Here is a 25,856-nt window from a genome sequence, read left to right on the forward strand (position 1 = left end):
TATTCCTTGATCTGTTTATCATCTGTCTCCTTCACAGAAGTTCCATGACAGCAGGGAGTTAGGCTGTCTTGTCCCCTGCTGTATCCCCAGCATGTAGAACAGTGCTTGGCACACAGTAGGCGCCCCATAAGTATTTGCGGAATGAGCAAATACAGATGGGGACAGCTGAGTCAGTAGGGTGAGCAGCTGGACGGGCCAGTAGTGGAGGGAGGAAACGGCAGCCTCTGCCTGGGCCTTGCCCTGGGTAAACAGACCTCTCTCTCCCCAGACAGCCACTGTTTGACGACTGTCTGCCATGGGCCTGGCTGAGCCTGGGCCGCCAAACTGCCAACGCCTCTGTATTCTCTGGGACAAGCAGTGGAGGCAGCCATACCTCCAGCTGAGTTTGTGAAGGAGCAGGTCAGAAAGTTGTCCAAACAGGCATGAGGAAGGGCGGAGGAGGTGGGGAGACAGGGAGAGAGCAGGCGGCCCTACCCTGGGCAGAGCCAGAGAAACTGGAGGGAGGCCTGGGTGCTCCCCTGGGCAGCTTCCCAGGCAAACCCAGCTGCCTGCAGGGCTCAGCGCTGGGAGCAGGTTGTGGTCCCAGCTCTAGCCCTGACACACACAGGATCTCAGGTACTTGCCATTTGTAGGCCTTAGCTTCCTTACTTGTAAGTTAGAGGCTATGGGCAGATTAGTGGCTTTCAAACAATTTTTTTTTGTTGTTGCTTTTTGTTTTTGAGATGGAGTCTCAATCTTGTCGCCCAGGCTGGAATGCAATGGTTCGATCTGGGCTCACTGCAATCTCCGCCTCCCAGGTTCAAGTAATTCTCCTGCCTCAGCCTCTGGAGTAGCTGGGATTACAGGCACGTGCCGCTACTGCCCAGCTAATTTTTGTATTTTTAGTAGAGACGGGGTTTCACCATGTTGGCCAGGCTGGTCTTGAACACAGCAAGATTCTATCTCTACAAAAAATACAAAAATTAGAGGCTGGGCCCGGTGGCTCACACCTGTAATCCCAGCACTTTGGGAGGCGGAGGTGGGCAGATCACTTGAGGTCAGGAATTCGAGATCAGCTTGGCCAACAGTGGGAAATCCCATCTCTACTAAAAATGCAAAAATTAGCCAGGCATGCTGGAGCATGCCTGTAATCCCAGCTACTTAGGAGGCTGGGGCAGGAGAATCTCTTGAACCCAGGAGGTGGAGATTGCCGTAAACCAAGATCGCCACTGCCCCCCAGCCTGGGTGACAGAGCAAGACCCTGTCAAAAAAATAAATTAAAGAAAATCCCAACTTTCACCTCCTTTAAAAAAAGTGAAGGTCTAGCAACACTGATACCTATGAGACAACAGTCTCCTGGAGCCACTTTAGATTCTCATGCTTCCTCTAATTTGCCATAGTCCCCACTATTCCTTAGTGTCCCCATACGGAAACTTATTAATGAACATAAATCACCATGTTTGCTGTATTGTTTTTCTTAGAGGAACGTGTGAACTTTGCTCACAACCTATCTGTTCCATTTATTTCAGTTACTTCTCTGGGTATTGAGGGCACTTGAGAGTGGGACCCCTGATCACTGAGACCAAAGCGGAGTTCATTTATTTGCACGAGCAATCTTCTATTTCATAGATTTACCATGTTTTTAAGTGACTACAAGAAAAGTTTAAATTATGTCTGTGGCTCACATTCTATTTCTATTGGCCAGCACTGGCCGGGTCCCTCAGATTCTATAGCAGCGTACGTGTGCTTGCTGCTAACTCATTCTGCCTCCATTTTCCATTCTTGCGTAGACCAATCCCAGTCAAATCTCTTGCGCTGGTGTCTTCTCCCCACCCCACAGTTATCTTTGGTGCCTCCACCCTGGTTGCCTGGCCACCTGTCTGTCCAGAGGATCCAGGCTCCAGAACTCCAGGCATGTCTTCTAGAATTCTCCACATGAGAAATCTCACTCCCAGCCCCCATCTGGCAGCCATTGTGTTTTCTTTATCAGACATTCACATAAAACAATAGTCAATTTGAAAGCTAAATACACATCCATTCTTCTGTCTCCAGCCTGTAAATTTACCCCAAATCCAGTAATTTGGGAGGTGGAGTTGGTGGGAAGAAGTTTTTTTTTCCCCCTCTTCTCCAGGGCAAGTCATATAGTTTTTCTGGAGATGAGGTGGACTGAGTTTTGGGGAAGAACACAGGTCCATCTACAGTGAAAGCGCTGACTTTGTTTTTGGAGAAGATTGTGTCATGGCTTCTCTGGGGAGATGAGATGAGGGAATCCTGAAGACTTAGGGGGCCGGGAGGAAAAGGAATCTTGGCAATGATGAAGACAGCTTCAAATGAAGGGGCTAATAGGGTAGTGGCTGAGAATTTGTGCTGCAGTCAGGAGGGCTTGGGTTAGAGCTACATCCACAGTATGAACTTGGACAGGTGACTTTATCTCTCTGATCCTCAGTCTCCTCATCTGTAAAATAAGGATAAGAATAGACTTGACTTCCACTTCAACGAGAAGTTAAACGAGATATCCTAGCACTGCGCTTTGCACATGAAGGCTCTATAAATGTCAGCTGTCATCATAAAGAGCCCAAAGTGGCATTTGGAGTAAATCTGATTTGTTTTTAAGAGATAGGGTTTTGCTGTGTCACCCGGGCTGGAGTGCAGTGGCATAGTCAAAACCCACTACAGCCTCAAATTCCTGGGCTCAAGCCATCCTCTCGCCTAAGCCTCACAAGTAGCTGGGACTACAGACACACACCACCATGCCTGTCTAACGTTTACTTTTTAATTTTTTTAAGTTTTAAAATTTTCTGTAGAGATGGGGTCTTACTGTGTTGCCCAGGCTGGTCTCAAACTCCTAGCCTGAAATGATCCTTCCAACTCAGCCTCCCAAAGCACTGGGATTACAGGTGTTAGCCACCACACCCAGCCTAGTTTAATTCTTTTTAAATCATCCTTCTCTGCATTTTTGTAATTCCTCTACCATGAACCTGCTTTAGTTAAGTAAGAAACAGTTAACTGGGGGAGGAGAAATAAAACCAAACCCCTAAAAAGCCCCTAATAAACCCCTAAACGTGGGGTCCAACATGAGGTGTTACGGCTGGGAAAAGGTAAGAGATCAAACTATACACACCCTTTTTTTTTTAATTAAACTTTTTAGTTTTTTTAGAGACAGTCTTGCTCCATTGCCCAGGCTAGAATAATGGCATGATCTCAGCTCACTGCAACCTCCGCCTCCTGGGTTCAAGCAATTCTCCTGCCTCAGCCTCCTGAGTAGCTGGAACTACAGGCACGCACCACCATGCCTGGCTTCTTTTTGTATTTTTAGTAGAGGTGGGGTTTCACCATGTTGGCCAGGCTGGTCTCGAACTCCTGACCTCTGCTGATCCACCTACCTCAGCCTCCCAAACTGCTGGGATTACAGGTGTGAGCCACTGCACCAGGCCTTAATTAAACTTTTATTTTAGATTCAGGGGGTACATGTACAGGTTTGTTACATGGGTATATTGTGTGACACTGAAGTTTAGGCTATGATTGAGCTCATCACCCAAGTAGTGAGCATAGTACCCAACAGGCAGTTTTTTAGCCCTTGCCCTTCCTCTAGAAGTCCGCAGCGTCTATTGTTCCTCTCTTGATGTCCACGTGTACCCAATGTTTAGCCTCCTTTTACAAGTGAGAACATGCAGTATTTGTCTTTTTGTTTCTGTGTTGATTCACTTAGGATGATGTCCTCCAGCTCCATTCCTGGTGTGGCAAAGGACACGACTTTGTTCTCTTTTTTATTTTTTTGACACTGTCCTTGAACTTGGTTGAGGTTTTGTTCTCTTTTATGGCTGCATAGTATTCCATAGTGTATATGTACCACATTTTCATTATCCATTCCACTGCTGATGGGCACTTAGGTTGATTCCATGTCTTTCTATTGTTTTGTTTTGTTTGAGATGGAGTCTCACTCTGTCACCCAGGCTGGAGTGCAGTGGCGCAATCTCAGCTCACTGCAACCTCTGCCTCCCAGGTTCAAGCCATTCTCCTGTCTCAGCCTCCCAAGTAGCTGGGATTACAGGCATGTGCCACCATGCCTGGCTAATTTTTGTATTTTTAGTAGAGACGGGGTTTCACCATGTTAGCCAGGTTGGTCTCGAACTCCTGACCTCAGGTGATCCGCCCGCCTCGGCCTCCCAAAGTGCTGGGATTACAGGCATGAGCCACTGTGCTTGGCTGATGTCTTTCTATTGTGAATAGTGCTGTGTAGAACATATAAGTGCATGTGTCTTTTTGGTAGAAGAATTCATTTTCCTTTGGTTATATACCAAATCATGAAATTGCTAAATTGAATGGTGGTTCTGTTTTAAGTTCTTTGAGAAATCTCCAAATAGCTTTCCACAGAGGCTGAACTAATTTACATTCCCACCAACAGTGTATAAGTGTTCCCTTTTTTCCACAGCCTTGCCAACATCTGTTATTTTTTTGACTTTTTAATGACAGCCATTCTTCAGATATCAAGGGTGGGGACAAAAAAAGAAACTTAATAATCATTTTGACTAGTGTGAGATGGTATCTCACGATTTCATTTGCATTTTTCTGATGATTAGTGATGTTGAACATTTTTTCATCTTTGTTGGCCGCTTGTACATCTTCTTTTGAGAAGTGTCTGTTCATGTGCTCTATCCACTTTTTGTTGGGGTTCTTTGTTTTTTGCTTGTTGAATTGTTTAAGTTCCTTGTAGGTTCTAGTTCCATGTAGAATTGTTAAGTTCCTTGTAGACCTTTGTTGGATGCAGAGTTCGCAAATATTTTCTCCCATTCTGTAGGTTGCCTGTTTACTCTGTTGATAGTTTCTTTTGCTGTGTAGAGGCTCTTTAGTTTAATTAGGTGTCACTTGTCAATTTTTGGTTTTGTTGCGATTGCTTTGGAGGATTTAGTCATAAATTTTTTGCCAGGGAAATTTTTTTGTTTTTTTTTTTTGAGACAGGGTCTTGCTCTGTCACCCAGGGTGTTAATAACTTAACAAACTGAGACCCCAAGAGGAAAGGTGATTCGGCCAAAGTCATACAGTAAGTTAGTGGCAGAGCCAAGACTAGAATGGTGGACTGTGGGTGTTGGAAGGGAACTTTGAGGTTGTTAGGGCAGCCTTTCCTAAGGCAAGGCCCCTCAGACAAGAAGGATTCTATTGTTAGATGTTTGAAAACTGCTGAATTAAAGAAAGCTGCACAAATTTCATTATCCGAGAACTTCTCAGAATTCTTAACACATGACAATACCTTGGCCACTCCAAGAAATGCCTGCAGTGTATAGGGCCCTGAATTAGTTTCAAGAGTCCCTTGAAGGACATTGACACCTATGCAAGCTCTCCCTGCTCTCAGACAGAGAAATGCTATATCTTAGATATACTCCTAGTTGCTTTTAAAAAATAGGATTCTAGGGCCGGGCATGGTGGCTCATGCCTGTAATCCCAGCACTTTGGGAGGTTGAGGCAGGCAGATCACGAGGTTAGGAGTTTGAGATCAGCCAGACCAACATGATGAAACTCTGTCTCTACTAAAAATACAAAAAAAATTAGCCGGGCATGGTAATTAGCCGGGCGTGGTGGCATGCACCTGTAATCCTAGCTACTCAGGAGGCTGAGGCAGGAGAATTGCTTCAACCCGGGAGGCGGAGGTTGCAGTGAGCCAAGATCATGCCACTGCACTCCAGCCTGGGCAACAGACTGAGACTCTGTCTCAAAGAAAAATATATATATAGAGATTTCTAGATTTTTATCCACGGTGGCTTGTCATTGTGCAAATTGTTGTCATTGTGCAAATTGTATGATTTTTAAAATTATACTACCAAATTGTCTGTCACCGGTATGTAGGAAGATGGTTGACTTTTTTTTATAATCTCATTTCTCCTTTTTTTAAAGTAAGAAATATTACAAATATGCAGAGAAGTATAGAGAATAATATTATGAACATTTATGTATCCACCACTCAATTTTGTCAAATCTTACTACATGACCATGTTTTCTTTGGATGTTGTTTGTTTGTTGTTTGTTTTAATGACAAATTAAACATTACACTTAGAGTTGAAGCCCCTTGTCTTCCTGATCCCATCACCCTGCCACCCTTATCAGTGGTGATCATGGTCACCATTTGGTATTTATCATGTGTATTTGGTATTTATCTGGTAATGTGTCATTACCAGACACATTTTCACAGTTCTACCATACGTGGCTATATAAGCAAAGTAAAATATTTTGCTTATCTGGAAAATTTATTTAAATGACATACTGTACATATCCTGCAGCAACTTCCTTTTATTACTCCTCATAATAGGTCTCTGGATCTTTTCATGATGATACAAGTTGCACCAGACCACTCATTTAAAATGCTGTGTAGGCTGGGTGCAGTGGCTCACACCTGTAATTCCAACACTTTGGGAGGCCGAGGCAAGTAGATCACTTGAGCCCAGGAGTTCAAGAGCCAGCCTGGGCAACATGGTGAAACCCTGTCTCTATCAAAAAATAAAATAAAAAAGAAAGAAAATAGATAAAATGCTGTGTATCCATGAAGTACTATATAGTCATAAAAAAGAATGAAATCATGTCCTCTGCAGCAACACGGATATGGCTGGAAACCATTATCCGAAGCAAACTAATGCAGAAACAGAAAACCAAATAACATATGTTCTCACCTATACGTGGGGGCTAAACCTTGGGTACACATGGACATAAAGATGGGAACAATAGGCACTGGGGAAACCAAAGGGGTTAGGGAGGGAGGGGGCAAATGTTGAAAAACTACCTATTGGGTACCATGCTCATTACCTGGGTGATGAATTCATTCATACTGGAAACCCCAGCATCATGCAATATACCTTTGTAACAAACCTATACGTGTACCTCCTGATTCGAAAATAAAAGTTGAAATAACGGGCCAGGCAATGTTTAAAAACACATGCAGCCGGGCGCGGTAGCTCATGCCTGTAATCCAAGCACTTTGGGAGGCCGAGGCGGGTGGATCACTTGAGATCAGGAGTTCGAGACAAGCCTGGCCAACATGGTGAAACCCTATCTCTATTGAAAATTTAAAAATTAACCAGGCCTGGTGGTGGGCACCTGTAATCCCAGCCACTTGGGAGGCTGAGGCATGAGAATCGCTTAAACCTGGGAGGCAGGTAAAAAACAAAGTTGAAATAACAAAAAATAAAATAAAAGTGTCTGTAAATATCCTGAGTATATTTATTCTGTTTTGTTTATTTGTTTGTTTTGAGATGGAGTCTCACTCTGTTACTCAGGCTGGAGTGCAGTTGCACGATCTTGGCTCACTATCTCAGATGATGCTCCAAAGACTATTCTTATACCTGTGGATGAGAGTTTCTCTAGGTAACATGTAGAGATGGAATTTCTGTATCTTAGACAGTGGATATCAACACTTTTAAGAGATGTTGCTAAATTGCTCATTCTTGAATGCCAACTTCCACTTCCAACAATAGTTACAGAGTTTTGGTTGCTCTACAACCTCACCAGCACTTGATTTTGTAAGATACTGAATGTAAAATTATGCAAAATTATGCTTCACTTTCAAATTTACATTTCCTCTATTACTAGAGAGGGAGAGGCTCTTTTGCCATTTGAGTTTCCTCCATTATGAGTGTGCTTGTTTGTATCATTTGACCATTTATCTATTGTATTATTTACCTTTCCTTATCAATTTGTAGGCATTTTTTAGCACTCTTAGAAACATCTTTTATGCACGTATTTTTTTTTTTTTTTTTTTTGAGACAGAGTCTTACTCTGTCGCCCGGCTGGAGTGCAGTGGCGCGATCTCGGCTCACTACAACCTCCACCTCCCAGGTTCAAGTGATTTTTCTGCCTCAGCCTCCCGAGTAGCTGGGGTTACAGGCATGCACTGCCGCACCCAACTGATTTTTGTATTTTTAGTAGAGACAGGGTTTCACTATGTTGCCCAGGCTGGTCTTGAACACCTGACCAAAGGTGATCCACCCACCTCAGCCTCCCAAAGTGCTGGGATTACAGGTGTGAGCCACCACGCCCAGCCGACCATTTTTAAATGTACAGTTCGGAGACATTAAATATATTCACATTGTAACACAACCATCAACACCGTCCATCACCTGAACTTTTTTCATGTTCCCACACTGAAGCTGTACCCATTAGAAAATAGCTCCCCTTGGGAGGCCAACATGGAGAAACCTCGTCTCTACTAAAAATACAAAATAAATACTAAAAATACAAAAAAATTAGCCGGGCGTGGTGGTGTGTGCCTGTAATCCCAGGTACTCAGGAGGCTGAGGCAGGAGACGCGCTTGAACCCGGGAGGTGGAGGTTGCAGTGAGCCGAGATCGCGCCACTGCACTCCAGCCTGGGCCACAGAGAGGGACCCCATCTCAAAAAAAAAAAAAAAAAAAAAGAAAAGGAAAGAAAAAAAAGAAAATAGTTCCCCTTTCTTCCCAGGCCCTGGCAAACCCCTTCTACTTTCTGTCTCTGTGAATTTGACTACTTTCCTGTAGGCTAGTGGAATCATACAGTATTTGTTCTTTGTGACTAGCTTTTCCCCTAGCATAATGCCCTCAGGATCCATCCATGTTGTAGCATGTGTCAGAATTTCCAACCTTTTTAAGGCTGAATAATATTCCATTGTATGCATATACCACATTTTATTGATCCATTCATCCATTGATTGACACTTGGGTTGCCTCTACCTTTTGGTTATTATGAATAATGCTGCTATGAACTTGAGTATACAAATCTCTCTTCCAGATGCTACTTTTGGTTCTTTTGGGTATATACTCGGGAGTACAATTGCTGGATCATATGATAGTTCTATTTTTCATTTTTTAGGAAGCCGCCATACTGCTTGCCACAGAAGCTGCACTATTTTATGTTCCCACCAGCAGTGATAGGAACATAAAAGGGTTACAATTTCTCCACATCTTCACCAACACTTACTATTGTCCGTTTTGTTGTTGTTTTATAATATCCATCCTAACGGGTGTGAGGTGGTCTCTTATTGTGTGTTTTGTTTGTTTGTCTTGGTTTTTTTTGGAGACATAGTCTTGCTCTGTCGCCCAGGCTGGAGTGCAGTAGTGCAGTCTCAGCTCACTGCAAACTTCTCCTCCAGGGTTCAAGCTATTCTCCTGCTTCAGCCTCCCAGGTAGCTGAGATTACAGGCATGTGCCATCACACCCGGATAATTTCTTTCTTTTCTTTTTTTTTTTTTTTTTTTTTTTGAGACAGAGTCTCACTGTGTGGCCCAGACTGGGGTGCAGTGGCGCAATCTTGGCTCACTGCAACCTCTGCCTCCCAGGTTCAAGCGATTCTCCTACCTCAGCCTCCTGAGTAGCTGGGATTACAGATGCATGCCACCATGCCCGGCTAATTTTTGTATTTTTAGTAGAGATGGGGTTTCCCCATGCTGGCCAGGCTGGTCTCGAACTCCTGACCTCGTGATCCGCCCACCTTGGCCTCCCAAAGTGCTGGGATTACAGGCATGAGCCACTGTGCCTGGCCCACACCCAGATAATTTTTATATTGTTTAGTAGAGTTGGGATTTTGCCATGTTGGCCAGGCTGGTCTCAAACTCCTGACCTCAAGTGATCCACTTGCCCTGGCCTCCCAAACTGCTGGGATTACAGGCATGAGCCACTGTGCCCAGCCTCTTATTGCAGTTTTGATTTGCACTTCCCTAATGATTAGTGATGTTAAGTATCTTTTTATGTGCTTAATGGTTATTTGTATATCTTCCTTGGAGAAATGCCTATTCAAGTCCTTTGCCAATTTTTTTGTTTTCTTGAGACAGGTCTTGCTCTGTCACCCGGGCAAGAGTGCAGCAGCAGGATCGTGGCTCACCACAGCCTCAAACTCCTTGACTCAAGTGATCCTCCCACCTCGGCCTCCCAAGTAAGCTGGGACTACAGGTGTGCAGCATGCCTGGCTAATTTTTAAATTTTTTTGTAGAGACAAAGTTTCACTATGTTGCCCAGGCTGGTCTTAAACTCCTGAGCTCAAGCAATCCTCCTGCCTCTGCCTCACAAAGTGGTGAGATTACAGGCTTGAGCCACTACACCTGGCCTCTTTGTCCATTTTTAAAGTTTTTGGTTGTTGTTATTGAGTTGTAAGAGTTCTTTATATATTTTGGACATTAACCCCTTATCAGATATATGATTGGCAAATATTTTCTCCCATTCTGTAAGTTGCTTTTTCACTCAGTCAAGTGTCCTTTGGTGCACAAATTTTTCTAATTTTGACGTAGTCCAATTTATCTAATTTTTAAAAATTTCCTGTGCTTTTGGTGTCATATCCAAGAAATCATCACCAAATCTAATATCATGAAGCTTTTCCCTTATGTTTTATTCCAAAGGTTTTATACTTTTCCGTCAAACTCATTTTTAGTTAATTTTCGTATATGGTGTAAGGAAAGAGTCTGATTTCATTCTTTTGCATGTGGATATACAGTTTCCCAAACATGAATTTGGTTTTGATAGTACTTGTTAATTAAGACTTTTGCACCTGGTAGACGCTCTTTGATTTGACCTCTAACCCACTGGAATCCTCTCACCATCCTTCCCTGACAGTTGACCATTTAGCTTGGGCTTAATACTTCCAATGACGGAATACTCACTACTTAATAAAGCAGCTTTTCCTGTGGTAGAACAATTGTATTTTATAGAAAGATCTCCATTTTGAGCCTCAAGTTTCCTCCCTGTAGCATCCACATTTTGGTCCTGGTTCATTCTCTGAAGGTGTAGGAATCAGTGAGAGCTTTTTTTTTTTTTTTTGAGACAGAGATTTATTCTGTCACCCAGACTGGAGTGCAGTGGCACGATCTCTGCTCACTGCAACCTCCAACTCCAGGGTTCAAATGATTCTCCTGTCTCACTCTCCTGAGTAGCTGGGACTACAGGCACATCACACCACATCTGGCTTATTGTTGTATTTTTAGTAGAGATGGGGTTTCACCATGTTGGCCAGGTGAAACTGGTCTCAAACTCCTGGCTTCAACTGATCTGCCTGCCTCAGCCCCACAAGTGCTGAGATTACAGGCGTGAGCCACTACACCCAGCCAGTGGGCACTCTTTTCCAAAGGAAAGTACTTTGTTGCCTTTTGTTTGAGACTGAGTCTCAATCTATCACCCAGGATGGCGTGCAGCGGCACGATCTCAGCTCATTGCAACCTCTGCCTCCCAGGTTCAAGTGATTCTTGTGCCTCAGCCTCCCAAGTAGCTGGGATTACAGGTGCCTGCCACCACGCCCGGCTAATTTTTGTGTTTTTAGTAGAGACAGGGTTTCACCATGTTGGTCAGGCTGGTCTGGAACTCCTGACCTCAAGTGATCCACCCACCTCAGCCTCCCAAAGTGCTGGGATTACAGGCCTGAGCCACCGCACCCGGCAGGAAAGTACTTTGAATTGAGTAAATAACACAACTGTATGCTGGGCAGCTACCTGCCAGGTTTATAAGGTTTAACACATTTACTCCACAAAGCAATCTATGAAAAGGTCCTATCATTGATTCCTATTTTATAGATGAAGCAAATAAGGCTTGAAGAGCTTATGATTTTAGCAAGGTCCAACAGCTATGTAAATGGCACCACTGATATTTCAAAGGCAATGGCCCTGACCACTCTGCTACACGACCTCTCTCTCCTCTTCTCCAATACCCAGCCCAGAACTCTTTTGGATCTTTGATTATTCTTCAAGGGGCATAGCTTTCTTTCTTTCTTTCTTTCTTTCTTTCTTTCTTTCTTTCTTTCTTTCTTTCTTTTTGAGACGAACTCTCGCTCTGCTGCCGGGCTAGAGTGCAGTGGCGAGATCTCGGCTCACTGCACCCTCCGCCTCCCAGGTTCAAGCAATTCTCCTGCCTCAGCCTCCCAAGTAGCTGGGACTACAGGTGCGTACCACTACGCCCGGCTAATTTTTGTATTTTTAGTAGAGATGGAGTTTCAACATGTTGGCCAACATGATCTCGATCTCTTGACCTCGTGATCCGCCCGCCTTGGCCTCCCAAAGCACCAGGATTACAGGCATGAGCCATGCCGCTGCACTCGGCCTAAGGGGCATAGCTTTCTCATCCTCTGCCATCCTAGGAAAATTTTAAGTATTCATATTAAAATGAAAACTAAACACAATTGTCCATATATGCTCCTTAGGAGTAGAATGCCAAGGACCTCTTAGCTCCTCTGACCTGGGAACTACATTCTCTCTAATGATACATACGACTGGGTTAGAGGTTTGGGCAGCTGCCACCAAGTAAAACCTCTAGAATTTTGCTATGTCACTTTCTGCTAAGGTAGTTTTTCCCATCTACACTAAATAAATAAATCATCCAGGTGTTTTATTTTTAACCAATGCAGAGGATTTTTTACTTATCTCCATGGAGTTCAAACATTTCTCCAGGCTGGGTGGGGTGACTCACGTCTGTAATCCCAACACTTTGAAGACTAAGGAGGGGCAGATTGCTTGAACCGAAGAGTTCCAGACCAGCCTGGGCAACATGGTGAAATCCCATATCTACAAAATATAGAAAAATTAGCCAGGGGTGGTGGTCCACACATGTAGTCCCAGCTACTCTGGAGGCTGAGGTAGGAGGATCATCTGAGCCTGGAGACTTGGAGGCTGCAGTGAGCTGTGATGGCGCCACTGCACTCCAGCCTGAGTGACAGAGACCCTGTCTCAAAAAAAAAACAAACAATAATTCACCAAATCTATTTGGATCTGGGTCCTGCCATCATTTTATAGGTAATGCCTCCATAGCACTCACTAAGTGCCAGGCACACTTCTAAGCCGTTTTTATACATTAACACAAATAATCCCCATCACGACCTAATGCCATACACATCATTATGGTCACTATTTTGCAAATAAGAAAACAGTCACAGAGCAGTTCAGTAACTTGTCCAGGGTCACACAGCTAGTCCATGACTGAACCAGAATTTAAGCCCAGGATGTCAAGTTCCAGAATTGGTACACTCAGCCTCAATACTGTGCTGCCTTCAAATATTCTGACAATCTTAGACAGCTTTGGGGATCCAAAAGATTGAGAAGTACTCTTGGGGACCTCTTTTTTTTTTTTTTTTAATACGTAGTCTCAACTCTCTCCCCCAGGCTGGAGTGCAGTGGTACAATCTCAGCTCACTGCAACCTCCGCCTCCTGGGTTCAAGTGATTCTCCTGCCTCAGCCTCCCAAGTAGCTGGGATATTACAGGCACATGCCATCATGCCCAGCTAATTTTTGTAGTTTAAGTAGAGACAGGATATCACCATGTTGGCTAGGGTGGTCTTGAACTCCTGACCTCAAGTGATCTGCCCACCTCAGCCCCCCAAAGTGCTGGGATTACAGGCATGAGCCAACGCACCTGGCTCCCATTTTTTTTAAGATGGAGTTTCACTCTTGTTGCCCAGGCTGGAGTGCAATGGAGCGATCTCGGCTCACTGCAACCTCCGCCTCCCAGGTTCAAGCAATTCTCCTGTCTCAGCCTCCTGAGTAGCTGGGATTACAGGCACATGCCACCACACCCGGCTAATTTTTGTATTTTTAGTAGAGATGGGGTTTCCTCATATTGGTCAGGCTGGTCTCGAACTCCTGACCTCAGGTGATCTGCCCACCTCGGCCTCCCAAATTCCTGGGATTACAGGTGTGAGCCATCACGCCTGGCCCCTGGCTCCTTTTTTTTTTTTTTTTAAATAAAGAAAGACCAAAGGTCCAGAGGCTTTGAAAGGCAAATAGTATTAAGTCAGGATTTGATATCAGGATTTCTTTCATTCTGTTTATTTTCTCATTGCTTTCTACTTATGATACTGTTTCATTTGGTAGTAATAATATTTCTTTCTAAAATAAATTGAAGTAAAAAGAAGTGAGTTGATGTAAGAAAAATGTTACAGATATGAAAAAATCATAATGGTCATTAATTAGTGAAACTTTGGAAAGACTGTGTTCAGTCAAGTGAAGTGAAGTTAGCTTGCAACCACAAAAAAAACCCCTAAGTCTCAATGGTTTGAACAGCAAAGTTAATTGCTCACCTATAGTACACGCCCAGCATGGGTCGGCAGGGGGCGCTCCGCGTTGTGGAACGATTCATATCTATACTTGCTTCCCCAACAAGGGCAGCACTGGCCTTTAAAGCTTCTGCCCAGGTGTGACACAGGTTGTTTCTGCTCACATCTCGTTACCTGAAACAAGTCACATGGTCACATCTCACTTCAAAGGAAGCAAGAAAATGTAATCCCATCATGTGCCGGAAAGGAGAGAAATAGAATAGTTGAGAACAGCCCTCAGAGAGACTATAAGTAAGGGGGCATAAAAGATGGGTCTAGAGAGATAGGCTGAGTCATGACTCACTGAATTTGTCTGACGTAGATCATGATGGCCCATCCCACCAAGTGGCCAACATTTGTTTCCAGAAAAGGGAGTGTGATGATCCCCCAGAAAGAACACAGTCTGACAACATTATTCTGATGAGCAGACACATCTCTCAGGCTGCAACTCAGGAGTCCTTTTGGGTGGGGAGGTGGGGATGCTGATATTTCCTAAGTGGTTTCAGCTGAACTCTGTGATCTGTTTTGTTTGTTTGTTTGTTTGTTTGTTTGCCTATTCCCTGAGGGAGATGAGGCAATTTGGGCTTTGGCTGAGCTAGGGTTTGGTTCTGTCACCACTTGCTATCTAGGGAAGGGTAATAACTGGAAAGGAGAGGAATTCAAGGAGAGGGTCCAGGTGGGTAGGGAGCCTCACACAGGGCTTGGTGATCAGGTGATTGAGAGGCCTCCTCGAGGAGTTTTCAAAGTGCGGTCTGAGGGCACCTGGTATCAGAAGTGCCCAGAAGCTCATTAAACACTTGGGCCAGGTGCTCTGTGGCTCCTGCCTTTAATCCCAGCACTTTGGGAGGCTGATTTGCTTGAGGCTGAGGTTCAAGACCAGCCTGGACAACGTAGCAAGACACCTCCCCACGTCTCTATTTTTTAATTAATTAATTTGTTTGTTTGTTTATTAATTTATGGACTCTCACTCTGTCGCCCAGGCTGGAGTGTAGTGGCCTGATCTCTTCTCACTGCAACCTCCGCCTCCCAGGTTCAAGCAATTCTCCTGCCCTGGCCTCCCAAGTAGCTGAAATTACAGGCATGCACCACCACACCCAGCTAGTTTTTGTACTTTTAGTAGAGACAAGGTTTCACCATGTTGGCCAGGCTGGTCTTGAATTCTTAGTCTCCAGTGATCCGCCTGCCTTGGCCTCCCAAAGTGTTGGGATTATAGGCATGAGCCACCATGCCCCACCTCTATTTATTAAATATTTTCTTTTTTTTAATCTGATGACTAGGCCCACTGTTGGTCCTGGCACCTGGAGGTAGGACCCCAGGCATCTGATTTTTTTTGTTGTTTTTTTTAAGGCAGGGTCTCGCTCTGGCGCCCAGGCTGGAGTGCAGTGGCACGATCTTCACTCACTGGAACCTCCACCTCCCAGGTTCAAGCGATTCTCCTGCTTCAGCCTCCCGAGTAGCTGGGATTACAGGCATGCACCATCGCGCCTGGCTAATTTTTTTTTTTTTAGTAGAGACAGGGTTTCACCATGTTGGCCAGGCTGGTCTTGAACTGCTGAACTCAGGTGATCCACCCGCCTCCCAAAGTGCTGGGATTACAGGCGTGAGCCACCGTGCCCAGCCACCATCTGATTTTTTTTTTTTTTTTTTTTTTGAGACAGAGTTTTGCTCTTGTTAACCAGGCTGGAGTGCAATGGCACGATCCCGGCTCACCACAACCTCTGCCTCATGGGTTTAAGTGATTATCCTGTCTCAGCCTCCCAAGTAGCTGGGATTACAGGCATGTGCTACCACGCTCGGCTAATTTTGTATTTTTAGTAGAGACGAGGTGTCGCCATGTTTGGCAGGCTGGTCTCGAACTCCTGAACTCAAGTGGTCCACCTGCCTCGGCCTCCCGAAGTGCTGGGGTTACAGGTGTAAGCCACCTCGCCCAGCCGGCATCTGAATTTTTAATAATGGCCCCAGATGATTCTTATGGACACCAAGATTTGAGAAGCATTGAATGACTGAGAGAAAATTTCTTGTAGGGGTAGAAGCCCAGCACAGTGGTTCTCAGTGGAGACAATTTCAACCCCCAAGGGACATTTATAAATGTCTGGAGATAGTTTTGGTTATCACACCTTGAGGGTAGGGAAAAGTGCTGCTGACATCTAGTGGCTAGAGGCCAGACATGCTGCCAGGGACAATGTACAGGACAGTCCCCACGACAAAGAATTCTCTAGCCCAAATGTCATTAGTGCTTAGGTCAAGAAACCCTGGTTAGCCATTAAGAGCTTGAACTTTTCTAAATGTTGGAGCACATATGATTTTTAAATCTTCAATTTTTATTTTATTTTCCAAAATTTCTACTATATGCATAGAATCCTTTTCATTGAATACCTGTTATGCACCGAGCACTTGAAGTTTACATCACTATCAGTTCCTCTTGAAAGACCTTTTCAGTCATTCATCCAACAAATATCCATTAAACACTTACTAAAATGTATTCCAGGCCGGGTGTGGTGGCTCATGCCTGTAATCCCAGCACTTTGGGAGGCCGAGGTGGGTGGATCGCCTGAGGTCAGGAGTTTGAGATCAGCCTTGCCAACATGGCGAAACCCCGTCTCTACTAAAAATTTAAAAATTAGCTGGGCGTGGATCCCAGCTACTCAGGAGGCTGAGGCAGGAGAATTGCTTGAACCTGGGAGGCGGAGGTTGCAGCAAGCCGAGATCGTGTCATTGCTCTCCAGCCTGAGTGACAAGAGCGAAACTTCATCTTAAAAAAAAAAAAAAAAAAAAAAGTGTTCCAGGCAGAGGGGAAAGTATGTGCAAAGGCCCCCAAGACAGGAAAGAAAAACTTTAAAATGGCTAGTATGCCTGCTGCTGATAGGGGTGGGGGCAAGAGGAATGAAATGAGGTTGGACAAGGAGAGATAAAAAAACAAGGGCGTGCATGGCCTCACAGTGTTAAGTGGGAGTTGTATGAGTTTTGTTATAAATGCATAGGAAGTCATAAAAATTTAAGTAGAAGAGGATCTGAGCCAATGTACATTTGTACAAGATCACCCTTGGCCCCTGAGTGAAGAGTAGGGGGTAGGGAAGCCACAGGAGAAACAGTGAAGGGGTGGGGCGGAGGCAGGCGGGGGGGAGGCGGGGGGTGGAGAGGGGGGAGATCCCCTCCGCAACCCTGGCAGGTTAAAAAAAAAAAAAAAGGGAAGAAGTGAAAAGACTTTTGCAGACCTCCAGAGATGATGCATAAGGTTGGCTGGGGTGGAGATGGAAAGATGAAAAATCTAGATTCTGTTTGGAGGGTGGCAAGAACTGGATTTTCTGATGAACTGGAAGGCATGAGAAACACAACACAAAGATTGTGACTTGCAAGATGTTGGCTTGAATAATTGAGAGAAGGTGGGTGATGATATATGACATGTAGATATGACTATCATTCTCTTTTGACGACTGAGGAAGGGGAGGTGAGTCGTCCTACTTCACAAAGATAGTATATGGGCCCCAGGTGTGTCTAACCCAAAGGTTATAATTTTTCCACACTCCTATATCCACACATTAATTTTTTTAAAAAATTGAGACAGAGTCTCACTCTATCACCCAGGCTGGAGTGCAGTGGCGCGATCGTGGCTCACTGCAGCCTCCAACTCCTGGGATCCAGCGATCCTCCCACCTTGGCCACCTAAAGCTGGAGTTACAGGCATGCACCATCACGCCCTGCCTATCTTAATTTTCATAATGGGGATGACATTTAATGATAGTAATATCATTATACATGCCCCATACATGCTAACATCTGCTTCCACATGGAAGCAGCACAAAGCCTGGAACCTTCCTCAAAGACCCCCCCTGTACATTGGAACAAGGTTCTGGGAACAGAAGTTTAGTAGGTGGTGGAAGGGCAGCAGCTGCTACCCTGGGAACTGGTTTTAAAATCTTACGTTCTGATTGCTGCCGTGGCCATGTGCTGGTGTGTGATGGGGAGATGTTCTTCTAGGTAACTAAATCCAACGAGCTGTGATTGGTGATCGAATCGAGCAGGCCTCCTCTGGATTTGGAGAGACATAGTGCGTCTGGGCCTGTGATTGGCGGGATTGCTGTGATTGGTGAAGTCCCTAAGGCTATTTAAGTTTCTGAACACCAGTTCCTGCGTTGGCCACGAGGAGGAGCCCAGGAAGCGCAAAGCGCAGCACTGCGGAGAGTCTTGGCCGCCTCCTCCGGGACGCCCTCCGGCCCAGCGCGGTGCCTGCCCTGCCCTGCGCCCTGGGGCAACCGCGGGATGAGGTGGGGCGGCAAAGGGTGTCAGGGCTCCCAGCTGCGGCCCGGGTGGCCACGCTTCTCTGCACAGTTCCTTTGGCCTCTTCCCCTGGCTCCCAGCCCCACAGAAGACATTGGCTGACCCGAGGGGTGGGGCTGCGGGTTCGCGAAGGTTTGTGAAGGCCCAGATCCAAGTTGCAAAACTGTGGAGTCTATCAAGTGAGACTTAGCAGCCCCACTCCCTCAGGTGCGCCCCTTGCCCTCCTCAGAGTCCTTCTCTCAGGTTTAGCAGCCTCCACCGTGCCCTTTAAGATCCTCAAAGAACTTTTGCAAAGTGGCATCTCATTGGAGCTAAAATGACCTGTGCAGGCAAAGGCCACTAGCTCAGGGGATCGTCCTGCCCATCCCCAGGTGCTATCACATCGCGCTGTGCGTCTTCACTGCACTTAACCACTGTTTGTAATTGATTTCGTTTTTCATTTATTTACTTGCTTGTGTCTGCAACCCGCCTCTCCACCAAAACGCAAGCTCTGTGAGGGAGGGTGTAGGGTTGCCCGACACAACACAGGACACCCAGTTTCATATGAGTGTGAGATGAACACCACATTTTAAAAGTATAAGCAGGTCCCATGCATTATTTGGGACACACTCATACTAACAAAGTATTCCTTGTGTATCTTAAATTCACATTTGACTGGGCATCCTGTATTTTTATTTGCTCATCTGCACCCCTCTGAGGGGGATATTTTGCCCATGGTCTTCCCTGCTGCATCTCCACCACCCACAACGATGCACGCAGAAGGTGCTGAATAAATGTTGAATGTTTCGATGGACGATTTCCATCCTTCATTCACTCAGTTATTCATCCAGCCTATTTATATCAAGTGGGTCCTGGGAATACAACGGTAGACGGGACACAGTCCAGTGGAGGAGGCAGACAACCAGTCTAACTACCATCTGACTAAACTATGATGATGTAAAGCTTTGGGGGCTATGGGGGGACAGAGGAGGACCCTGGCGTTCTGTTTCCCAGAGGAAGATGACTAAGATGGGACTTGGAGGATGAGAAGGCAAAGAAGGAAGTGCGACAGCTCTCTGCTTGAGACCACGGGGTTCTGGAAGCTGCAGGGGGCTGGGGAGGGCAAATGTGCAGTGTGGGCGTGGCAGTCAGGAAAAGGTGAGAAGGAGACTCACATTCACTGGATGTTACTACCCACCAGCCAGCACAAGAGGGATGCCATGTTGCTATTATTGTGCCCATCATACAGATGAGGAAGCTGAGGCTCAGAGAAGTGAAATGCCTTGGCTAAGTTTACAGTCGTGGAGGGAAAAGCTGAGCTTCAAGCTCAGGTCTGGCAGACTCTGAAGCCTGCACTCTTCTAGGAAAGCCACTGGGTTAAGGATTACAGTGCCAACAGGGGGATGGAGAAACACGCTCAGAAAGGTGATAGGGCTCTCCCTGTGAATATGGCTCTGTCCAGTTGAGCAGAATACTGAAGCAATGCAAGAGTTATGGTTTTCTCCAAGCCCTCCAGAGAGACAACAGGGGGGCCAGAGCAGGACCCAGGAGTCCAGACCACTGTGTCTCCCATTCCTATTGGGGTTGGCTCTCTAGGAGCCCCTTGCAGAGCCCTGGGGCTAATTCCTTGTATGGATCCTGGACAGGTCTGCAGTTTCCATGGAGACCGCCTCCCACCATCCCTGAAATCTCATTGTGACCAGTATTAAGGGATTAACTCTGCCCAGCGGCCCTCGCAGGGTCTGGGGTGCTGAGGGGGGCCAGCAGGAGCTCCCTCAAGGATGAAGAGGTTGTGCACTGTGCGGGACCCCATAGCAGCAGGAGGAGGATGTCGGACTGGGGCCAGGGCTTCCCCCAGGACCCACCAGGTATGGTCCTGACTCCACATCTGCCTGGAAGGAAGGATGGGATGGTAAGAGAGAGACACAGAACCAAGGGGGAGGATTCCAGACTGGGAGCAGTGTGGAGGATTTGTACCCTCATCCCCTAACCCAGGAACGTCCAGGGCCCTGATGGGTGAATGACGTTCCGATCAGAGAAGGAGAACCCAGACGACCTCAACAAGGTGAGAGGAGCCCCGTAGAGTATTAGGGGTAATCCAAGGCTGCCTAAAGACCAGATCTCTTATCTCTCTCATTTTGCAGTTGGGGAAACTGAGGCATGGAGAGGGAAAATGACTTGCCCAAAGCCAGTGAGTCAGCAAACGGAAGCAGGTCAAGAATCCAGAGGGAACCTTGAAGTTCCCTGAGCAGAAAACAATCGGTTAAAATCTCATTGCCACTTCTGCCTTGAACTCCAAATCCTCCTTCCTGAGCTCCAGGCATGGGGTCCCCTCCATCCCCTCACCCAGAGCTTGTCTCATCGGCCATGCTTCCCTCCCTGCCTCTCATCCTCCTCCTGACTTCCCCTGCCACCCGCACCACCTGAGGCTGGCAGAGAGTTCCTGGCAGGTTCTCCAGTGCTGACGGGCACAGCCACCGGGCCCCCACTGTTCCATCCAGGGGACACCTTCCTACTGGGTCCCTATCTGGATGACTTGGGACATTCTTTGTTCTACACTTCATCCTCTCCTTGGGATTTCTGAGTCCAGACACAGTGAGGACCCCGACAGCCCCCCTCCTCACCTCTTGTCCTGAGAAGGCCAGGCCTGCGTGGGAGAGATGTAACCAGACTCCAAAGCTTTCTGGGCCGGGCTTCATGGAAGGCCGTATCGGTGCAGGGGCATAAACACCAGCTCTGGAGCCAGGTAGAGATAGTTCTAACACCATTGCCTTGGCTCACTGGGAAAATGATGTTTCTTCTCTGAGCCTCAGTTTCCTCACCTGTGATGGGAGACGATAACGCTTCCATCCTCAAAGCTCGCTCTCAGCTGCTATGGAAACATCTCCAGGTTGTGATATTAAATGAACCAAACAAGATACAGAACAGTGTAAGAGCAGAGGCTACTCATGTATGATCTTAAGTGCTGTCTGGTCTGTATAAAGAAACCTTGGCAGATACATCTGTAAGGGATGTGGTCCCCCATAGTGAGGAAGTCAAGGAGAACAGGTGAACAGGAGACAGCTGGAAGCAAGACTTCTCAATTTACACCTTTTATGTTTTGATTCTGAACCATGCGAATGTAGCACCAATTCAAAACTAAATGTAAAGATGTTCACAAATTAAGTAAAATATTAAATAATAATAATAACACATACCTCAATAGTATGACCGGTGTGCAGTCAAGATTTAGGCCCAGGTACTAGAAATTGACTCAAAGGAACAGAGGAGGCCTGTCTTCAAGTCACCGAATCCTTGACCTAGAAAGGCCCTTTATTTTGTCAACGTCAAATTGCCCATAACAACAATAATAGTCTTGGTAGCAAGAATCAGGAGCTCCCTACCTGGGGAACATGGTGCCAAGCACTGTCTGAACATTATCTAATTTAATTGGCATTTTGATTTTGTGAGGAAACGATCATCATTCCCTCTTTACAGATGGGAAAACTGAACCTCGCTGAGGTTTTGACTAGTAAGTTGTAGTAAGTGATAGAACTTGATGCCATCGAAGGCTTTCCAGCTTCAAATTTGAAGCCCCCCTACAGTGGGTCTCAATATTGGCTGCACAAAAATATAGACGCCTGGCACCTCCCCACCCCTACCCCAAGATTTGATCATTGATCTGTGATAGGGACTGGGCATCTGTCTTTAATTTTAAAAAATCTTTTTAAAAAATAGACACAGGGTCTCACTATGTTGCCCAGGCTGGTCTCAAACTCCTGGGCTCAAGTAAACCTCCCATCTCAGCCTCCCAAAGTGCTAGGATTACAGGTGTAAGTCACCATGTTCGGCTAACATCTGTATATTTTAAAGGTTTCAGATGATTCTATTTCATCTTCAGAGATGAGTCTCTGCTTTGTTAGACAAAACTTCTCCAATGGGAAACCAAGGCCAGGGAGGGAAATGACCTTGCCCAAGGACACACAGTGGCTGGAACCAGAGCTGGGGCAGGACACCCAGCAGCTCACATGAAGCCCTAGGGAAAATAAGAAAAAGGCACCCCACTCTGGGCAGGCAGAGCTCCATGGGCACTTCACTTGGCAAGTGGAACAAGGGCTGGGTTTCCATCCCTACCTGCCCTCTTGGCTGGAGAACCTTTGTGCAGTGAGCAACCTGCACAACTGTACAGGGCAGTAACTCTGGTCTGAGCCTCAGGACTTCCAAACACTTCACCTTAGTGACCTGGCAAATCCCTGGGGCCCCTCAGAACAAGAGTATGGGGAGACCAAGGGTGGCTTCTGGGATGTGGGCTCAGCCCTCACTCCCCAAACCAGAGTCTGGGTCAGGCAGGGGCTCCCATCAGCCTTCAGGCCCCACAAGGGCCGGGAAGGCCGCATCTAATTCCCAAGGTCACCCCTGCAGATAAATTCAGGAACATAAACAGGAGGGATGAACATAAACAGGAGGACAGCAACACCCTCAGCCCAGATGTCATAAGCCACCTGGCAGGAGGCAGCCTGCAGAGAGGCTCCACCCACACAGACCCAAGTCCTCCTGGCTTCCTTCCTGATCATTCTCCAGACCATACTCTCTGCCCTACCTCCGGAGCCTTACAGTCAGCATCTCCCACAGTGCCCTGCTCTCTGCCCTTCTCCTGGCCATCTCTCACTGGCATCCCTGGAAGGGAAGGGTAGCCCTGGAGTTAGAGGCACAGACTCTGGAGACAGACTGCCCAAGTTCCAATTCTACTTCTTGTTTCTCATCAGCTGTGTGAGCATGGGTATATGGCTCAACCTCCCTGTGCCTCTGGTGTGTAAAATGATGGTGAAAACATTGCCTACCTCCCAGAGTGGCTGGGAGGATCAAGGAAGTAACACATGCAAAGCTCCTAAAACAGCTGCATATCCAGTGGCCATGATGATCAATGTGTATATTTTGCTCCATTTCATTTTCATGATAACCCTGGAAGTTAAGTATTATAATTCCCAATATACAGGTGAAGAAACTGAGGCTCAGAGAGGTGGAGAGAGTCAGGGCAGGGCTCTGCATCTTTTTTTGTGATAGGGACAGGGCATCTGTCTTTAATTTTAAAAAATCTTTTTAAAAAATAGACGCAGGGTCTCACTATGTTGCCCAGGCTGGTCTCAAACTCTTGGGCTCAAGTAATCCTCCCATCTCAGCCTCCCAAAGTGCTGATGCCTCCAGAGACAGGACGTGGCTGAGATGGATTATAACGTAGTCTCCAGTTTGCAGTGCCTGGCTGCTGGTCATATCCTCACAGGGCCCATGGGACACACAGCCAGGTGCATTCCCCTGACTTGGGTCTTCCAATGGCTCTCAGGCACCTCTCTGCTTCCAGCCAGCCCTGGGAGGAGGGGGAGAACGGCATGGCAAGGCGTTTGCAGAGCCGTCTTGTTCACCAATGTCTTTCAAGACATTGCCCGGGTCCACAGAGAGCCCACCATTCATTCCCATGCTGGCTGGAGCCCCTGAATACCCGAGGTGACCTTCTGTCCTTGGACAAGTCACTTCTCCCTCTGATCTCCATCTCCCCATCTGTGCAATGAGGGGATGGGGCTGGATCAGTGGTTTTCCAACCCTCAAATAAAATATTAAGATTACATGTAAAAGGGAGTCGCCGGTTGAAGCTGGGCCTGTGGATGCATACCCTTGGCTCCTGGGAGCCTCGGAACCCAGCTTGAAAAACCCAAGCCCACATCCTCCTAAAGATTCTCCTGGCTCTGACACTGCAGAGTTCTAGAACCCCAAGCTCAAAGCTGCCGCTTCCCATCCCTGATTGGAAAGCTCTCCCCCAGCTGCTTTTATCTCTCTTTGGTAACAGAGCAAATTTGCTCAGGACCCAGCACGGGGGGAACAAGCAGACTGTTGACTCTTGAGCAAAGCCTCTTCTTTGGAGAGCAGCCGAGGTGGCCGTGGGCTATGCGTTGGGAGGCCAGCGGCCTCTTGCATAACCCTGGAGGCCTCCTGCCCACCCAGGCCTTTTCAGGGTTAGGGGTGAGGAAAACCGCAAACTCATGCCCAGTTAATTTTTTAAGGCAAAATCAACAGGCTCAGCAATGATTAGCAGCTGGGTAAGTTGGTCTTAATCAGGCTAAGGACAGGGAGGGAGGAAGGAGGCCCAGGGATGGGGCCCAGTTATCAGTTAACCACATGAATGTTGCTTCCTTCCAAACCCACTGGCCTTCAGCCCCAAGCTCCCTCATCTTCCTCTCGGAAATACTCCTGTGACAAGCCAGTGGCCACCCATCATCGGGTGAACAAGCCAGTGGCCACCCATCATCAGGTGAACAAACACAATGCCACTCATGGTCTGTGATGAAGTAGAAAGTGCTCGTTGTTAAGACAAAGCTCACCCACCACCGCTGCGTGGACTTGAGCAAGTCCCTTTCACCCTCTGAGGCTCCGTGAGGGGCCCCAGGTCTGGGCCCCAAGTCTACGGTTCAGTCTGTGGCCAGCTGCCACTCCCCTGACGGCCTCAGTGTTTCCGTCCACTAAATGGGTGGGTTAGCCAAGGCATCTTTTCCAGTCTTGAAGCTTTGTGGGTGCCTGATTTGATTAAGCCACAGTGGCCTTTGCCGAGTGCAGAGGGTGGTATGAGTGGCATTTTAGGAGCTCAAGGAAGAGAAAGGGAGGGGACCTACCTGGTATCTGCCGTTGGTATCAGCAAGTGTCAGATCCCAGCTCCAGGAAGAGGGCTATCCTCTCAGATGGGAGGCAGGGATCCAGTGGGGTGGCTGTGGCTGCAGGGACAGCCTAGCAGAGCCTCTTGGTGGCCCAGACCCCCTGTCCCTGGACCTTGGAAGCCGCTAAAGGAAGCAGCAAGACCAGGCCAGCTGGTGGCTGCCTGGACTGGAGTTTGGTCAGTGGTTGGGGACCTATATTGTGAGATAGTTAGGACTTTGTCCACAAACTGGAATTTGAAATTTCAAAGGGGCAAAACTGAAGGGCCCTACCCCAGAGTAGAGATGGCTCTTGGCTTCTTTCCTCCACGACTTTTGTTCTTTGTCTTGATAAGTCCCAGTTTTCTCTGCACCGCTCCCGGAGTGGTGGGTGGGGAAGAAAAGACAGGAGATAATGGTGTGGTGAGCGCCAAGGGGAAGTGAAGATGCCAGGCAGCCCTGGGGTGGCCAGGCGTGTGGAGGATGCCCCTGCACCTGCCTATACCCCGGGATAAGGTGCTTTACTTCTCGGGTCCTTGAGTTCCCCTGCAAGACTGAGGCAGCGAAACCACCAGCTCCAGTGCCTTAGAATTCCGAAGTCCTTTCAGGGATTCCAGGAGTCATGATCCAGGCAGTGCGTAGAGGGGTGAAGCCCTCAAGCTCTGGAGGCAGACTCGGGTTCAAACAACAGCCCCTCCCTTACGAGCTGTGTGGCTTTGGGCAAGTCACTTCACCTCTCTGAGCCTCAATTTCATCATCTTTAAAATGGGGATGACAATAGCCCCTATCTCAACAGGCAGATAATATGAGAAGGCTAGAAGGTTTTTAGCACCAGGGCTAGCACAAAATTTCTCTGTAAACATTAGACCTTATTATAATGTAAAAGAGAAACAATGTGGTTCGTAGTGGCAGCTCCCTTACCACCGTCCACAGCAGAGGCA

At 46.9% G+C, this 25,856-nt stretch overlaps 1 protein-coding gene and 1 long non-coding RNA gene across 6 annotated transcripts in view; one reads left to right on the forward strand and one right to left on the reverse strand.

Moving 5' to 3' along the window:
* HNF4A (hepatocyte nuclear factor 4 alpha) overlaps nucleotides 1-25,856 on the forward strand; it is a 77,939-nt gene that overhangs the window by 14,961 nt on the left and 37,122 nt on the right. The window lies entirely within an intron of this gene.
* Nucleotides 1,577-25,467, reverse strand: LOC104003591 (uncharacterized). Of its 4 annotated transcripts, XR_010154034.1 has the most exons (6): nucleotides 24,898-25,467; nucleotides 21,454-21,555; nucleotides 20,881-21,140; nucleotides 17,922-18,059; nucleotides 13,985-14,134; nucleotides 1,577-2,434 (listed from the first exon to the last, which is right to left on the reverse strand). It is a non-coding gene; the product is annotated as an uncharacterized LOC104003591 (long non-coding RNA). The 4 variants fall into 4 exon arrangements; XR_001712252.4 differs by lacking the exon at nucleotides 17,922-18,059 and having other exon boundaries at nucleotides 24,898-25,457; XR_001712253.4 differs by lacking the exon at nucleotides 17,922-18,059 and having other exon boundaries at nucleotides 20,881-21,078; nucleotides 24,898-25,454.

The sequence above is a fragment of the Pan troglodytes genome, chromosome 21, assembly GCF_028858775.2.
Source record: "Pan troglodytes isolate AG18354 chromosome 21, NHGRI_mPanTro3-v2.0_pri, whole genome shotgun sequence".
Lineage (NCBI taxonomy): Eukaryota > Metazoa > Chordata > Mammalia > Primates > Hominidae > Pan > Pan troglodytes.